The 14,882-nt window shown below is 42.3% G+C and overlaps 1 protein-coding gene across 1 annotated transcript in view; it reads right to left on the minus strand.

Moving 5' to 3' along the window:
• Positions 1 to 14,882, minus strand: part of GBA (glucosylceramidase beta) — a 502,181-nt gene that overhangs the window by 216,798 nt on the left and 270,501 nt on the right. The window lies entirely within an intron of this gene.

A 14,882-nucleotide genomic window follows, 5' to 3' on the forward strand; every position in this document is an offset into this window, starting at 1 on the left:
AGATGTTTGGGATCCATCTCGCCTACATTCAATACTGATGGGCTCGGAGCCGATCCCTCGGCTGCGACTCGGCACGCTATGCTATAGAGCGAGGCCTCTTATTGGCTGAGCTATTTCTTATCCCAGGATGCACCACCACTAATCCCCCAGATCTTGTTTGTCCGCATTCATGCACACATGCACAACTTGTTTATATAACATTGTTAGATGTTTCAAGATGAAACAACAGGATTCGGACCTTCTGATATCCTCTGATCTCCAAGGAAGGGGGAAGGAGGGTGGGTTATTAGAATGTGAGATGGATCCCAAACATCTAAAGTTATGGTAAGTACATAACTAAAAGATGTTATGTGATCCTATCTCGCCTACATTCAATACTGATGGGACAGCGTCCTAGCACCTAAATCCTGGGTGGCTCATTGGAAAACACTCCTGAGCACTGTGGAACCAAATGAAGCTCGTCCTCTAGATGCCACATCCAATTTGTAGTGGGAAATGAAAGTGTGCGGGAAGACCAAGTAGCAGCACAAATGTCACTAATGGCAAGCTTAGAATGAAATGCTATCGAAGTAGCCATAGCCCTTGTAGAATGAGCTTTGACAGAGGTGGTAAGCTCTTTGTTAGAATAAGAATAAGCTTGAGTAATACAGTCCCTGATCCATTTGGCAATAGTGACCTTTGTGACGGCTTTGCCCAATTTATTGTCTGCAAAGGATACAAACAACTGATCTGTTTTCCTTGTTTGTTTGGTCCTATCTAAATAAAAACGCAACTGTCTGTGGACATCTAATGTGTGGAATATGAATTCCGCTTTGTTGGAATACTTCGGAAAGAAGACTGGAAGTTCTAATGATTGTTGTAGGCAGAAACTGGAACAAACTTTAGGGACAAAGGAAGGATTTGGCCTGAGAGATACTCTGTCTTTGTGAAAAACCAAGTACGGAGGTTTTACAGACAAAGCTTGAAGCTCTGAAACCCTTCTGGCAGAAGTAATCGCCACCAGAAAGGCAGTCTTCCACGATAGAAATTTTAAATCACATGTCGCTGCCGGTTCGAAGGGGAAGGAAGTTAAGGCACGTAACACCACATTGAGATCCCATGGAGGAGCAGGATGAGGAATAGGAGGTCTTAAAAGCGCAGCACCTTTCAAGAAGGTCTTACACAATCTGTTGCTCATTAAAGGTGGGTTTATAGATTCGTGAAAATTGGAAATAGCTGCCAATTGAACCTTGATGGTAGAGACTGAAGAGCCTTGATTGAAAAGAGAAGTTAGAAATTTCAGTACTTCTGATACGGGAATAGTGATGGGATCCAGGCCCCGGAGTTGAGCCCAAATAGCAAATCTTTTCCATTTGCTAGAATACAATTTCTTTGTAGCAGACTTGTGGGCCGAAGATAAGATGTGTACAACTTCTGGATCCAATGTATGACTCCTGACTATAGTCGGAAGAGGAGGAGCCAAGCCGTCAATTTTAAGGTGTGTAGGGACTGGTGGAATAGTCCCAACTGATGAACCAAAAGGTCTGGGATCTGATCCAGGAACCATGGACCTTCCAGAGCATATTTCCGAAGGTAGGGAAACCATACTTGACGAGGCCAGTAAGGAGCAACTAAGATCATTTTGCTCCCCAAGAGAGATGCCTTTTGGATCACCCTGGGAAGGAGAGGAACTGGGGGGAAGGCATAAAGCAAGCCGGTGGGCCAAGGACGGGCTAGTGCGTCCATGGGGCTCTTCCCCGGAGCCGGGGTTAGGGAGAAGAACTTTTTGCACTTCGCATTCAGTGGAGTCGCGAAGAGGTTGCAACACGGAACTCCCCATTTGCTGAAAATCTGATTTGCAACTGTCATGTTCAGAGACCATTCGTGAGGAGAGAGGATGGTTCTGCTCAGTCTGTCGGCTATCACATTGGACTTGCCCGGGATATGAGTAGCCACTAGAAAGCGTTTGGTCGACACTGCCCATTCCCAGACTCTCATGGCCTCTCTGCAAAGAGGATAGGATCTGGTCCCTCCCTGTTTGTTCAGGTACCAGACAACTGACATGTTGTCTGAGTGAACGGCAATTACGCCCTGAGGGAGGTAATCGTGAAGGGCTTGAAGGGACAGAAGCACCGCCCTCATTTCTAGGATGTTGATATGAAGTAGGGTCTCTTCTGGGTGCCATTTGCCTTGGACTGACCTGCCCAGGGAATGCCCCCACCCCATCTGGGAGGCGTCCGTGGTCAAAGTGGCCGCAGGAGGAGGTGGAACAAAGGGTCGTCCCTGATCCAAATTGGAGGGCACTAGCCACCAGCGAAGGTCCCGTTTGCAGGTTTCCGTGATCCATATGAGGTGACTGAGAGGGAGTTCCTGAAAGGACCACTGAGCTGAAAGAAGCCACTGGAGAATTCTCATGTGCAACCTTGCCAGGGGGACTAGAAGAACCGTGGCGGACATGGATCCCAATAGCTGCAGGACCATTCTGGCTGGGGCTTTGGATCTGGGAAGTAAGGCTTGAACTTGAGCCTGTATGGTTTGTATTCTGTCTGTAGGTAGATAGACCCGCATTCGGTTTGAGTCCATCTCTACCCCTATGAATCTTATGCGTTGAGATGGCAGCAACACAGACTTTGGCCAATTAAAGGTGATTCCAAGGGAATTGCCCAGTGATATAGTGGCTTGTAGGCTCCGCAATAGTAGATGCTTGGAGGTGGCAGTTAGGAGCCAGTCGTCTAGATACGGAAACACCTGGAATCCTAGACTTCTCAGGTGAGCAGTCACGACCGCCAAACATTTGGTGAACACCCTGGGGGCTGTGGTGAGACCAAAGGGCAGCGCGGAACTGAAAATGACTGCCTCCTATGCTGAAGCGCAGATGTCTCCTGGACGCTTGATGTACCATGATATGGTAATAAGCGTCCTTGAGATCTATGGAGCACATCCAAACACCTTTCTCCAGCAATGGGAGAATGGTTTGTAGGGTGACTATTCGAACTTGGACTTTTGACTGAACGGTTTAGAATGCTGAGATCCAAAATGGGTCTCAAGTCCCGGTCTTTTGGCACCAAAAAGAATCTTGAGTAAGTCCCTAATCCGATCTGGTCTGCGGGGACCAGTTGGATGACTCTTTTTTGCAGCAGCTTTGAAACTTCTGAGGCTGCAGTTTCCCGTTGACTGGGTGGCGGGTCCGGGATTTTTTTGGACTGAGGTGGAGAGTGAGAGAAAGGGATGGTGTAACCTCCGGCGATAATTCGAAGCACCCATCGGTCCTGAGTGATACCTTCCCAGGCTTTTAGGTGCTTGACGATCCCCGACTGGCTCCGGAGCTGCACAGTCGGGCAATCCCTCAGGGACTGTGAAAGGCTGAAGAGCCACGAAAGGACTCGCGGTCTCCAGTGTTGCGAGGGCCTCTGCCGCCTCTGGGACGGCGTCTTCCAGAAGAATTTCCCCCTCCCTTGCCTCTGGAAGGGGGATCATCCTGCTGTGAGGGGTAAGACTTCTGAGATCTACGGAACCACATTTCCCCTCCTCTTTTAGCCTTGGGGTAAGGCCGAAAGGGAGTGGAAAATCGTGCCCCTGACAGTCAGAGTCTTACCTTCTTGCTCGCAGCGGGTCAATGTGTCCTTTACCTTGGGTCCAAACAAGGAGGACCCATCAAAGGGGGCGTCGGCAAAGGAAGATTTAAAGGCCTCCGCAAAATGACACAGGCGGAGCCAGGCTTGTCTCCGTAGAGCAATGCCTGTACCCGCCACTCTACTCGCCCCTTCGGCCGCATAAGAAATGAGCCTCATGGACGAGTTTGAAATGGACGACAGTGTAGCCAGCTGAGAGCCAACGGTCTGGGCCAGCTCCTCAGGCAGGTTACCCAAGAGGGTATCGGAAAGTTCTTTGATCAGATCCCTCTGAAATCTGGTAAAGTGCGTGAGATAGTTCAAGGACCTTAATGTAAAGGCCGCTGAACTTAGGGTGCGCTTACCGTACCAATCCATGCTCCTAGACTCCTTATTAGGAGGATAGACGGACGTCAAAGCCTCTGCTACATCTTGCTGGGTAGCAGATGCCACCACCAAAGCATCTACAGCCACACCTTTAGTCAGGAACTCTTTTTCCGGGGGTGCTGAGAGGAATTTATTAGGACGAGCAGGCACCGGTTCCACAGAGTCTGGGTGTTCCCATGCCCTTCGACAGATCAAGTCCAAGAGCTCATCGAAGGGCGGAGACACCCAGGAGGCGGAGGGCTGAGCCCCGAAGGCCTTAAGGAACACCGACTCATCAGCAGAAGGGGGTTTGGATTGCCAGCCCCCTTGTTGTTTAAGGGCTTCCAGGATGTCTGCAAAGGAGACATCATCCGAGGACGACTTAGGGGACCCCTCTGCATCATCGAGATCAGTGTCTGATGTAAGAGACTCATCAGGGGAGTCGACGTGCTTCCTCTTGCATGATCTTTTCCTGGGGGGTTCTTCCGAAGAAGCTTCGGAAGGACCTCCCGGAGGGGGGGAAACCCCAGTGGGGGTAACCTCAGGCCCCGGGGCTCCGCTGTCTAAGGACAGGGGGACTGCCAAAGACCCAGTCTCGGTATGCAGGGAAGGAGCTGGGGAGACCGTGGAGGTAGCCAAAGATGATTTGGCTAACGCACTCCTCATAGCCCTGAAGGCGGGACCACCAGAATCCTGGGAGGGTCCCATCTCCGTGGCCACGACGGTGGACGGCACTCCCGCAGCCGACGCGCCAAGAGGAAGGCTTGGGACCGAAAACATCAGTCCCGAAGCATCCCCCCCGGGGCCGACAGAAGAAGTCCGTGTACCGAACTCCGACTCAAGAGCCGGAGTTAGAGTAAGGGTCGGGCCCAACCCTAAAACCCCCATCGGTTCCACCAGCACCAACGGTGCCGAGGCTGTTGGAGGAGGAACCAAAGAAGCAGGGTGGACCATCGGCTCCGAAGCTGAATGGGCTGGAGCCGAAACTAGCTTTTGAAACACCGGAGACTAGAAGAGTCTTAGGAGCACCCTGTCGATGTCCGAATCAGACATCTTGGAGGATCTAGATGACACCGATCGGGTCCGAACCGATGTCTCCATCGGCTCCATAGGGCTAGGGGACCGGCTCCGAATGGATTGTATCACTATCGGTTCCGAGGGAGATTTCAAAACAATTTCCCTCGGTGCCGATGAGGACTTCGGCGCCGAAGGGGAAGAGTCTGAGCCGGCAACCCTTATCGGCTCCAATACCAGTGGAGCCGATGAAGGTGACCCGCCTCTCGATGCCCCAGTCCTCGGCTCCGAAACCAGAGGGGTCGAGACTGGAGGCATCGAGGCAGACCGTTCCGCCCTCGGCTCCGAAGTCCGTGGAGCCGATGGAGAAGCCTGCCTAGGTTTTTTGGCAGTCGGTTCCGACAGACTGGTCGGAGCAAACGCTTTTTTCTTTTTTGAAGGAGAGGAAGAGGAAGATAAAGCCTCCTCGAAGGATGGCTTTATCAAACCTTTTAGGATTAATTTGTTCTTCCTCTCCTGGAGGACTCTTGATGAAAAGGCGTGACACACGCTACATGACTCTTGTAGGTGCTTGGCGCCTAAACAATAAACGCACGAGGAGTGGTTGTCCATTATGGACATCTTATAACCACACCTCGCGCACTTTTTAAACCCGGAGGGTCTATGCTCTTTGGACATGTCTAAAGATAGATAATACACCAAAAACTAGCAGTTTAAAGTTCAAAAAAAAAATATAAAGTTTTTTTTTTTTTTTTTTTTTTTTTTTTTTATATAAACAACAATACAGTTGCACAAAAACACAGAAAGGGAGGGTCAAGACCCTCTAACTTAAACGGGTACTTGACCCACAAATAAAACGCTAGAATAGCAAATAGCAAAAGGGGAAGGCCCCTCTAACTAAAACGGGAAACCTTCCCTTAACGAAAAACACAAATTCCTCAACAAATATATCCAATACACACTCGTATCACAACAATAGCTGTTAAAACAGCTTTTGGGTTCAAAACAAGCAAATTCCTGACAGGAAAAGCCTAAATAAAGTAGTACTTAGCCCAGCCAAGTTGAGACCACGTCTTAGTTTGTAAGCGGCAAACGAGATCTGGGGGATTAGTGGCGGTGCATCCTGGGATAAGAAATAGCTCAGCCAATAAGAGGCCTCGCTCTATAGCATAGCGTGCCGAGTCGGAGCCGAGCCCATCAGTATTGAATGTAGGTGAGATAGGATCACATAACATCCATTATTATGGATTTATAGGTAATTACTAGGACATTCAGCTGTGAGGATCTCTTGTAACCTAGCCATACATTTCAAAGATTATAACCCTTGTATTATAAGTATGAATGACCCAGAGCTCTTGTAAATTGTGTACTGCTTGTTGCAGTACCCAAACATAAACTATGGGAACTGCGTATACCCCTCATGTGTAAACATCACCTCCTCTGTACTTTTCTCTTACCCTTCAGTACTGGCATTCCCTGACATTTTACCATCTACAGATGGGCATCCATGCCACTTCTACAGCTGGGCACAATGTGCTCCATTATCCTAACCCCTCTGCCACATGTAATTGGGCACAAGAAGCCCTAAATACTCTTAGCCTTCTCCTATACTGAGTCATGATTTAAATTGCACATCAATGGTCTTAACATATGAGTGAGCTAAAATTCTTGCATTAAGAGAAAATCATGAAAGAAAGTCAGAGCAGCTGGAAGTATCAACTCTTATCCCCTTTTCCAAAACCTCGGCAGAAGTTATTTCTGAAGAGTTTGCTCCCCAGATTGTAGGGTGAATTCACTACGTCAGACAACTAGAAGCAAAGATCAATTTTTTAAACAAAGACTGATGATGAAACTGCTTATACCTCTCAGATGTAAATCATAGGATCATAGGAGATTACTAGGTTATCAACCTGGAGGTCATTTTAAGCCTAGCCGTATTATCCCAATGTAATACCATGGAAATGCTAGTCAAAAGATTGCATTTAGTACAGGAGACAGCTAGGAAATGTATAACCATATATATATATATATATATATGTGTGTGTGTGTATGTGTACACACACACACACACACACACACACACACACACACACACACACACACACACACACACACACACCTCTCCACCTGGAACCACCATGCTCAATGTCTAGTGCACATAGTATAAAACAGAAAATCATCCACAAAAAAAATCTGTATGGGAACAAATGTGAAAATATATAATTTTTATTGGAAACAGTACTGCAGGTCATAGGATATACCAGTTTTGCTTCTTCAGTGTCAAAATAAAACCATGATGTCATGCTCCTTAAGTCATCAAAAAGAAATCGTGTAATCCAAAGATTAAAAAAATACCAACAATCACTTATCAAACTTATAAATTCATACAGTAAACTGCTTGTACAAATTAAAATAAAATAAAAATAATAAAAACAGCTTGTTTTAAAAATGTATTACATGGAAAATATCAAATCTCTTCAGGTATTCATTACATGTGAACATAGACAGTACACACAACAACATGGACATTTGTATTTTCATTCTGCACACTGTATTTTTTTTGTTAAGTACCTAATACCACAATGTGGCATCTTCACCAGAATTAACTTAATAGTGCTCAGTCAGTCCTGGAAAAATAATGCTCCAATATTTATAATCCAGAATCTTTTTTTTTTTTTATCTAATAAATGTGCACATTCTATACAGTTTTTATGTCATAAGATTTAAATAGTCTTATTATGAAAAAATAGCAATTACGAAAAAATAGCACTCTGATGTTGTAATGTGTGCTTATACTAAGCATTATGTTGCATTGTATAATTAAAGGCTCTTAAATGTGCAATTATTTGTTCTTCTGGCATTCTGGTGGTCTGACCAATATAAAATGCATCACAGAAGCATTGCACATGTATCCCAGTTAAACGAATTAAGAGAATAAAAGCAAATCATGCAATCTGGCTTTCTAGAGAAACAAAAAACTTATGAATACTAGAGACTGAGCATGGAAAAAATGGCACAATAGTAAAAACCCCATAGATCTCCAGCTTTTCAAACAACTCCGTAATCAAGTAAAGAGTCTAGTTATTAATGATAAAAAAACAGTACTACTTCCATCTCCAAAACAAACACAACTATAACCCAAAACAGTTCTGGAATTCAGTCTCCACTCTATTAAACCCTGGCACCAAAAGCCATCCTTGCCCAAACCCTGACAAAACTCCTGCTGAACTAGCTACCCTTTTCAACTCCTGCTTTATAGACACTATATTCAAACTTGCTTCCACCTTTCCTACAGCTACTCACAACAGCAACCCCACTTCTACATACCATACCCCAGAAAAGCCTTCCCACCAGTCTTTCTCCTTCTCTCACATTCCCACTTCCACTATTTCTAAACTCCTGCTAAATCTCAAACCCGGTAGCACTGTCCCAGACAGTTTACCCCCAGAATACCTTCAAATGTCAGCCAAATCCATCAGCTACCCCATAAGCATTCTCATAAATAGATCTATCCAAGAGGCCTATGTACCATCCATTTGGAAGAAAGCTTATATCATACCCTTACACAAAGGCGGTAATAATTCAGACATCTCAAATTTCCGCCCTATAGCCATTCTATCTCCTATTTCTAAAATAATGGAAAAATGTATTCAAATTCAACTCATGGATTACTTATCTCAAAACCAACTACTTTCCACAACTCAGCATGGCTTCCGCCCTGGCCATAGTACTACAACTGCTCTCCTATCCTTCCTAGACACTGTTAACCACAGCCGCAATGATGGTAAACTTGTCTCCACACTCTCTCTTGATCTCTCTAAAACTTTCAAAACCATCTCCCATCCTCGCCTCCTTTCTAAGCTCTCACACCTAGGCTTGTCCACACCTATCCTTAACTGGTTCACCAGTTACCTCACAGACAGCAATCCACCAAATGGTTGCACTCTCTCTCCTTTTCTCATTACTTCTACCAGAGTTCCCCAAGGATCCATCTTAGGCTCCCTCCTGTTCAGTATTTTTATTAATGACTTTCACTCCACTCTCAGTCATGCATCTGTAGTTCAATACGTGGATGATTCTACTATTATCTGCTCTGGTAAATCTGAAACCGAACTTCTGACCATCACCCAGAATGCTTTCTCTATTACCGAAACCTGGATGACAAATAATCACCTCGCCCTCAACCCAAATAAAACAAAACTCTTGCTCTTTACGCCCAAAAAAAGTACCACCATTAATAAATCTGATTTCATCATTTTCTCCTCCAACAAGACTGAATTAGAGATAGTTTCCCATACCAAGTTACTTGGCATAACCTTAGATGACAACTTAACCTTTGACCAACACATCCACAACACCATCAAAAAAACACACCAAAAACTTGGTACCCTCTACTGACATAAGCACTTTTTAAACTACTCTACTAGAAAAACACGCACCCAAACTTTTCTCCTACCTTCTCTCCTCTATGTTGCCCGCATTCTGACAAACATCCAATCCTCATTAAAAACTAAAATGGAGAGCTGCTATAACAAAATTGCTAAATCTGTTACTAGAGCAAAATATTCCTCCCACCACTGTCACTCATTACAATCCCTGAACTGGTTAGAACTCCCACAACACCTAACTTACATACAACTAGCCACAGCACACACATTCATCTATAATTCCTCCAAATGTCCAGCCCTTGCTTCACTTCTGACTCTTTATCAACCAAACCATTCGCTAAGATCTGAAAATCAATCACTTATCCAAGTTAAGAGACCTAAACTCCCTGTAGGCCAATACCTTTACTCTTTCACTGTCGCTAAACTCTGCAATGCCCTTCCACCTTCTCTACGGACTATAACTAATGTCCCGTCATTCAAAACAATCACTCTACCAACATCTCTCCTCTCATTGGCTATGCCCTTGCACAATCCCCAATTCCTTAGTAACCTGATTACTAACTTGACTTGTCTCTCAGATACCCACACTCTACTTCACTCTCCCTATTGTGCACTCACCCTCAATCACAGCACAGTGTGCCTCACCCTGCCTCACATGGTGTGCAAAAATTGTGTAAGTGCAGATTATCATTATCTGTCTGTCCTATTGAATACCTGCCAAGCATACATGTCTTCCATAAAATATAGCCATACATTGCCTATGTTACTGTGTCACCTCTGACTCCTATATTATTACTCTTGTATATTGTTAAATGCTGTTTTGACTCTTGTATATTGTTAAATGCTGTTATTAACTCTCTAAACAAATTCTTTATTATATATATTGTTTTTGGAGCTTTTATCCCCAGGCCTCCACTGAAAATGGGCTCATTTTAGCCCAGTGGACTTTCCTGGTTAACAAAAGCAAATAAATAATAAATAAACAACTGATGATTAGTCAGCTAATAATGCTAGACACTCAAGTTTCATATTTCCTATTGCTTAGAACATGCATGTTGATGCAAAACCTGTTGTTCTGTTTACTTGTTTAAATAAGCAACAATTCTGTTTAAAAACAGACCCTGATTTTGGCCTTTGTTACCATCATAAGTTTTGGCTTTGTATCTGATTCTTGAACAAAGTTAAGAGCTATGCAGTGTGTGTGTGTGTGTGTGTGTGTGTGTGTGTGTGTGCGCGTGCATGTGTGTCAAAGTGAACATCATTGTCATTTAGACTCTGCAAGGGTAACCTAAACGAAATTGCGTGCATCATGCTCAATACCGAGACAACAATTAAACACATACAAATTACATATAGCACATGCAACATACATAACATTAAGTTAGACTATTTTTCTACATACTACTATAAATTACTCTTTACAGTTTTTATCAGCTTAGTCATTTATTTATTGCATACTTATTTTCTGATACGTTAAAATAGCTAGCTGATACATACTCCATTTGGTTGACATTGTAAACAGATAACTATGAGCAAGTATCTCATAATTTTTATTGCACATAATAGTTTGACCGGCACAAGACCTTGTCAATGGCTAACATTCCTGAGATTGCTTTCAGAGTTATATAAACACACACACACACACACACACACACACACACACACACACACACACACACACACACACACGCACACACACACACACACTTACTTCTGTATTCCCTCTAGCTAAAATGCGCTTCAGGGGCTTCTTGACACTATCTGTGGATAATCATAAAATCATGATGATTTATATTTTTAAAGCTGTTTGCAAGCTTCACAAGCTCAAATGCATTTGAGCTAGTGGGATACAGAATAAACAGATGAAAGAAGCTCATAGTCCAATCCAGTGTGCATTTTGACTATGTTAATAACAAAGAATAACCACAAAACTGGAACCATTCCACCGTATTTTAAATTAGCGCTTTCGTCTCGACAATACAAAAGACTTCATCAGAATAAAACATAATTTGAACAGCTGCCTTATATACCATTCAAAAACACCTGATTGGACAACTACAAACTTCCATTCCACATTTAAAGATATGGTACAGTAAAACCATACGTGAAATTATCTATATGAGAAGTTAAAAATACATAACATATAAACAAATATAAACATTTTTTGCTTCTCTGCACAGTTTTGTACAAAATACCATGTTAAAAATTAAGGAATGTGTTCAACTAGAACAGATATAGACCCTTTTTTAGCCACTTCAATACCATAATGTTTGCACAATCCCCAGTGCAACAATCTTGCTACATTATTATGCCTTTCAATATACAATCCTTCTGCCATTAGTATGTCACAACCAGCAATGAGGTGTGTGACTGTTTCCAATTCGGTTTTACAAAACTTACATTTGTCTGTTTCTCCCACATGTTCAATGGGCTTTGTAAACCAACGTGTATGCAGCCCATGATCTTGGGCTGCCAATATTAACACTGCATCTCTTGGTTTGAATTCACCTCTCCTTAACCATTCCTGCGTTCGTTCCTGATCAACACAAGGTTCTCCCAGAAGTTTTCAACACTTGCAACTATATTTATGCATTTTCCACATTTTTTTGCCTTCTCATTTGGTCCTTCACCTTATATTTTTTCTTTTGTTTTTGGCACATTCACTTGCTTCCTGATTTTTATCTACTTCTGGCTTAGTTTCCATTCCTGCTTGATGCCGATATGCTTCTGCTAGATTAAGCAGAGAAGTCATCTTAGATTTATTCTCCTCATATCTCAAAACTTTCACTACGTTTGGGTCTTTTGAGGTCAGCAGATATATGCGGACTCCCATGACTGCAGATCTATACATGTAATCGATTTCAAGGAGGCCCATCCCTCCTTCGGAATAGAGAATATATAATCTTGGTATGCACTGATTTTTATAAATCATTTGGTGAGCATGAAGCATCCTTCTTGGTTTTCCTATCTAATCGATCCAACACATTTTGGGGCCAGTTAATGACTCCAAAACTGTAAGTTAGGACAGGAAGAGCAACTTGGTTTATAGCTTAGATTTTGTTCCTAGATGTCAACGCTGTTTTCAGGATTAATTGAAGTCTAAGTATTCCTTACTAAGTTTTATTCACATTTGTTCATGTTTTATTGTTGATCTTTCATCAATTTCCAAATATTTCTTCACTCTCTCTTGCTTAAGTTCTTTTACATCACATTCTTGTCCCAAACTCATGTTTTCCTGGCGCTGCAGTTTTCCTGCTTTAAAGGTTGCTTTTGCACATTTATCAAAACCAAATGACATTCTTACATCATCTGAAAAAGTTTTGACAATTTGCAGTTCTGTTTTCAGTTCCGCATCTGATGAGCTGTACAGTTTTATATCAACAAAGAGAAGATGGGAAGTCTTTACACTTTGTTTTTTTTTCACAGAGCCATATTATAGCCATGGCCTAAGCTGTGACAGAGAGTCACCCTGGAATATCCCCCTTTGAATTTTTATCCTTTGCATAATAATTTGTCCTTTATCATGGCTTAATTGCAAAGTGGTCTGCCACTGTTTCATGGTCACTGTAATGTAGTCAATCAGTGTAGGGTGTATCTTATACATTTTTAAGCATTCTTTTATCCATTAATGTGGGATACTATCACATGCTTTTTTGTAGTCAATCCATATCATACTTATATTCTTCCCCTTTTTACAGTTCTCCACTATTACTTTATTTAACAACAAATGATCCTTTGTTCCACATGACTTTCTTTTATTGCTTTTTGGTTCTACTGACATACAAACAGGAAAAGAGGAAGGCCTAAGATAAGGTTTATGGATGTGGTGAGAGAGGACATGCAGGTGGCTGGTGTGACAGAGCAGGATGCAGAGGACAGGAAGAAATGGAAACAGGTGATCTACTGTGGCGACCCCTAATGGGAACAGCTGAAAGAGGATGATGATGTTCTACTGACATAATTGAGTTTTCTTCTAAATGACTATAAACTCTGTCGGCATCAATTCTCATGTATAGTTTATACGGAAGGCAAGTTATTAGTCTATAATTTTTAGGGTAGCTTGCAGGTTCACTCTTAAGTAAGAGCATTGTTTTTCCTGTTGTTAGCCAGGTTGGTGTCTGTTCAGGGTGTGCACAAAAATATTTCTTACTCATGGCTAAATTTTCGTGGAAAGATGTTAATACTTTTAACCAAAAGTTAGGTACTGCATCTGGGCCAGGGGTTTTCCAGTTAGAGGCTTTTCTTAACTTTGTTTCAGTCTCTATGGCTGTTACTTCACCCCATTTCATATCCTGTACCTTTAAATTTCTTATTCTTTCTTTTACTTCTTCTATCCATTTAGCATCTCTGTTATGTTCCACAGGATCTTCATAGATAACTTCACCAAAATGTATCTATTTCTTCTTTTTTTTGGCAGTCTTTCAGTTCCTTTTACCTTGTTTCCCAATTCTCTATAAAACGTTTTTGGGTCATTAATAAATTTCTTATTTTGTACTTTTCCTTTACATTTATTTATCTGTGTATCTTTTAAGTTTTTCGGCCTGTGCTGAGATTTTTATTTTATTTGCAAAAGTGCATGACAGTTCCTGGTCTGTTCAAATACTGCTCATTGCTTTTTTCACATCTATCGTTCTGAGTATTTTTGTTGATCTGTTCCCTCTTCTATATTCTTCTGATAGTGACACTTCTTGTCTTAATTGCTTTATAGTTTCCTCTATTTGATACTTCCATGATGGTATTCGAGTTCTCCCCTTCCTTTCCTTCACTACCCTATGTTCTTGTAGTAGAACTTTATCAGTTATTAATTTATATGCACAGTAATATATCCTATTTACTTCTGTTATATCGCATGGATCTCTACGGACAGTCCTAATTACTGTGTTCATTTGTTTTATCAAACTTCTGACTTTTTGGGTTTTATTGACCTTCTGCAGTCTATTTCTTTCACTGATCTTAATATATCTATGTATGTCTATTAAATCAAGCAACTCTTCTCTTAGCTCATTTTCTTCTAAACTGAGGGCACATTTTTTTTTGTTTTCCATTTCCTGTGGGCATTCTCTAGAAAGTTCTATAGCATCTTCCTGTGGCACATTCTCTTCAATTTCACCCTGTGCCATCCGTTGCTCCGAACTCCTTGCATACAACTCCTCAACACTGACTGCATCAGAGTTTCCACAGTTTCCTGTTCCTTTCCTTGCTGTCTAGCTTAAAGTGAACATTTGTACTGGTGTCCTGTGGAAGGCTCCAAAATATCTTCATATGGCACCTGACCAATTGCTTCCTGCTCCACTGGTTTCCCCTTAATTTGGACATTCATTGCTCTATCCTATTGTGGTGCTTTCTGAATTAGATTTTCTACACTCAATCTGAATCCTTCACTTCGCAGGTACTCTATAACCTCACTTTCCTTTTCTTTAACTTCTCCATTACTAATCTCGTTTTCTACTTTTCCTCCTTGTCTTATTTTTTGTATTGTAAAGTTTTCCATGTCTGGATTCCTTTTCCTGCATTTATCTTCAAA

The sequence above is a fragment of the Protopterus annectens genome, chromosome 8.part0 (genome assembly GCF_019279795.1).
Source record: "Protopterus annectens isolate FY-2018-M chromosome 8.part0, PAN1.0, whole genome shotgun sequence".
Taxonomy (NCBI): domain Eukaryota; kingdom Metazoa; phylum Chordata; order Ceratodontiformes; family Protopteridae; genus Protopterus; species Protopterus annectens.